The sequence below is a fragment of the Cucurbita maxima genome, unplaced genomic scaffold (assembly GCF_002738345.1).
Source record: "Cucurbita maxima cultivar Rimu unplaced genomic scaffold, Cmax_1.0 Cma_Scf00230, whole genome shotgun sequence".
NCBI classification, from domain to species: Eukaryota; Viridiplantae; Streptophyta; class Magnoliopsida; order Cucurbitales; family Cucurbitaceae; genus Cucurbita; species Cucurbita maxima.
This window is the reverse complement of record NW_019272246.1, coordinates 5,198-9,386: the sequence shown is the minus strand read 5'-3', so window position 1 is coordinate 9,386 and position 4,189 is coordinate 5,198. Positions and strand designations below refer to the sequence as shown.

Below are 4,189 nucleotides of genomic sequence, written 5' to 3'. Positions count from 1 at the left end.
GCGAAGCTTTTGAAACTGAAAGCGTGTATAACTCAGATCCATTTTCTCTTCGATTCGTAAACTTCAGATCTGATCTTACTTTCGTCTCCGGGTGACTGAGAGAGAACACTTTGGTAGTTGCGAATGTTGCCGTAATTTAATGTCGAAGATCTCTATTAGGTTTAGTGCACTTTGGTAGTTGCGAATGTTGCCGTAATTGAATGTCTTTCTCATTCGACATTCTCTCTTACCTAGCACTCATACTTGCAATTACGTATACGCGAAAAGAGCTCGCTTTCGACTTTCTACCTCGGCGTTTTGTGCCCGGTTGGTTCAGGAAAGGATCTGGCTATGATGACTTCAGGCTATTCAAATAGCTGACTAACACTAGACCAAATGCCTTTATTATAGTTGAAACGATATACTTGAGACCTCTCACACCTGAAACGATAATTATTTTAGTACTTTTTTTCTTTTGGAGGGGCATTCCGAGAATCGAACTCGAGACCTCTTGCACCCAAAGCAAGAATCATACCACTAGACCAAATGCCCTTAGTATGGATTTTAAAAGACAAAAGAATGACAATTTCTTTTTCATAAACCTGATAATTAATTATTTTAGTGCTTTTTTTCTTTTGGACAACCTCTTGCACCCAAAGCAATAATCATACCACTAGACCAAATGCCCTTAGTATGGACTATATATTATGTTTTTTATGGAATGTATCATCATTATTTCATTTATTTTCTTTGTTAATGAAATCCATGAGAAATAATCATTATTATTATATCTTTTAGACTAGACCGCTGTTAAATTATTTACATAGGGTTTGCGACAATTACTGTATTGAGAAGAAAATAATGTAAGTTTTAGTTTGATAGTTCCATTTGAGACACATATCGTGGAATACACAAGTAAAGCAAATATCGAAAGTTAGGATTTGGGTAGGCATGCCTATTGAAAGTGGAAAAGATAAAATGATATTAAAAAAGAGCATCATCATAGTTTTAAGATGGAAGAATATACACTATGGTGTTTGAATTGTTTTCTTTGAGGCTCATTCTTTTGAGAATTGAACTCGGGACCTCTCGCACCCTATGCGAGAATCATACCACTAGACCAAATGCCCTTTCTAAAAAATTGCAACATTTTTAACTCCTCAGTATATTTTTTTCTCTCAAGTTTGAAATCTATTTTCTTGAGCGGTTGTTGGACTATAAAACAAAAAGTTGATGGTCTAGTATGCAAGTGTTCAAATAAACTACAACCCAACAAATGAATCAAACTAATCCGTTTGGGTTGGGTTGGATTTATTCGGCTCAGTTCATCAGTTTGTTTGATTTAATTCTTCTATTTTGCTTCCTATGACAAGAAAATGAAGTTGTATTGAATGTAACATAGTTTGATTTATGACAAACTCATATGAAATATAATTGCATTAATAGTACTAAGAGTTGGAGTCAAATATTTCATGAACTTAAGTGCAACTCATGTTTTATTAAAGACGAGATGAAATTTAGTTAAGTAACTGGAACTTTAAATTTTCAATTACTCTATGTTAGTTGCTATCTTTAGGATTGACTAATTGGACACGAGTTCTTGGATTTTGGGGATTGTTTTATGTAATTTTCAACTACAACTTATGTTTTGAAAGTTATAGGAAATAATTTAGGTAGTGGTTGTATATTATGGATGAACACTAGAGTTTCTATCCCATTCACCACAACTACTCTAGTTTTTGTTTGAAGGCTATAATTGTCATCTATGTTGTATGACAATAAAATTTGTTTCGATGAAATTTTAGTTAAAGTTGCATATTTTACTTCTTGCGAGTAAAAAATTTGTTTCTTAGCATAATATGAATTTAGTTGAAGAGTTATTAGGAATAAGATGGAGAAAGAAATTTTCTTTAAAATAATAAACAGACTCAAGTTCATCTTTGTTATTGTCAAATTGTGATTTTGCAAAAAACTTAACTAATATGAAATATCAAGGTAAACCAAGAATATATCCTGCACGTCATTCAAGATGACAATAAAATGGAGTTAAATTGAACGTAGTTTTAGTTTCATGTTTGGTAGGTTCAATATGAAGCATAATTGTATTAATGATATTAAAGAGAAATTCGTGTTTTATTAGAAGAGACCAACTTCATTTAAGGTACTAGGAGTTTAAACTACTTCCATTCTAATTTCAATCACTTCACAATGATTACAAATTTAAGGTTGGCTAATTGAACATCAATTATCAACTTTAGGTTATAATTTAGGTAGTAGCCATTATAATATTAATGAGTATAAGACTTACAATTTACCATGGACCATATGTCTTATAGTTAAATGAATATATATATATTATGCATGTCGAGGTCTGGATAAAGCACAAAGTAGTAAGGAACACCATTGTCAACTCTAGAGCCACCCACAACATGATGGAGACCGATGCAAAATATTTTAACATCCTTTGGCATCAAGATACAGGAAAGATGAACGCCGTCAAATTGGAAGCTTTGTCTGTCTTAAGAGTCACAATGAGAACTCTAATCAAGCTAGAGCCTTGGACTAGGAAAATTGTTTAGTGATAGTTGAAATGGATGACTTCGACGTCGTGTCAGGAATGAACGTCCTGCTGAAACACAAAGTCATTTACATGCCCCTAGCAAAATGTCTAGCAGTAACGGAGTCTAACCCGACGATCATTCAGAAAAACATCCATCAACCAAGAGGGTTGAAAATGATGTCGATACAACAGTTGAAAAATAATCATAGCCATGATGAATCTACGCTTTCTGCTATTGTTGTAATTGAAAAGGGGAGCTCGAGTGCGCCAATCTCAATAGAAACCTTGTTGCCACTACATTAACACCACGACGCAAAACAAGGTCAGATAATGGATTTATCCCCACCAAGAGAGACAAAAACAAGGTCAGATACTAAAGAAGGGAGACAAAAACAAACCATTGAAGCAACACATGTTCACACATAAATATCATCTAGACGGATGTAGAGAAGGGTCAGTCGGAAGCGTCAACCACAATAATTTCAAGAAAAATAAAGAGTTCATATAAGTTAAGGTTAGATCAACTTCGAGTTCAAAGCAACAAAACCAAAGACTGGTGTGAAAATACTATGGACTAGTTAAAGTTATCCGTAAGATTATGAAGACATCATATAGAATCTAATTGCTCTTATGGATGCGGACTAACCTTGTTGTCCACGTTAGTAACTTGAAACGTTATTATTTCGACTAAGAAGACATCAAGCAGAAGCAGGTGATATGACGTCATACAATTAAGAAAAAGTTTTAAGCGAAGAAAGTAGGAAAGACACGAACAGAGAAGACATGAAGACTCAACAAACCGAGAAGTACTTTTCAACAGCACCTAGTAGGTTGGAAGAGACTCCTCATTATGAGATCAGCTAGAAGCGCATCCAGAGACCTAAAGTCAGCCTTATCCAATAAACTGTGTGGGGGCAGATGTCACAGTCATGATTGCCCAAGGCGTGTTGCCTGTGGTTGCATGTTGCATGTCTCAGCCATTCTTGTAAAAAATTTGTTGTCCAAGGTTGTTATTTGGACAATGTTATTGTTTATCGGTTATTTGGGCGACACGACTTGAGCAATCATAACCGTTACAATTGGCTAAGACATTTGTTGTCCATATGCTATTGTTGTCCAAGAGACTCCTCATTATGAGGTCATGATTGGCTAAGACATTTAAAGAAGTTTTACCTAGGGAAACTTCTATCACAATCCTCTTCTTGCTCTCTGAAACTTCTTTAAATGTTATTGTTCACTGGTTATTTTGGCGCATCTTCCTTAAAAGGATTGTGACGATAGATGACCTAGGTAAAACTTCTATTGGGAGATCAGTGCAATAGAGAATCTGTGTCCCTTTCCTTAAACCTTCAGCGCACAACATAACAAAGAGTTCCTAGAAAAAATATCATAGAACAATTTGTGTAATGCCTTTGAAGTTAGGCTCAAGGCTCTATCTTATCTCCCAAGAATATGGTTCATTCTCTATTCACATAGAAATTCTGCAATAGAAAGTGGTACCCTCATCTTCTTTTATAAGACTACCTCAGCCTTCATGGAATGATTATGCTATGTTGATTCTCATAGAAGGGAGTAGGAGTAAGAGTAGATTACTGTTTATGTTCCAAGTCCCAAAAAAGTAAGTCTTGATGTCAAGAAAGGAGAGGAATC

General features: G+C 34.8%; 1 non-coding gene across 1 annotated transcript; it reads right to left on the bottom strand.

Moving 5' to 3' along the window:
- Positions 1-459: 459 nt before the first annotated feature.
- Positions 460-531, bottom strand: TRNAP-UGG. Its single transcript has one exon. It is a non-coding gene; the product is annotated as a tRNA-Pro (tRNA).
- Positions 532-4,189: the final 3,658 nt, after the last annotated feature.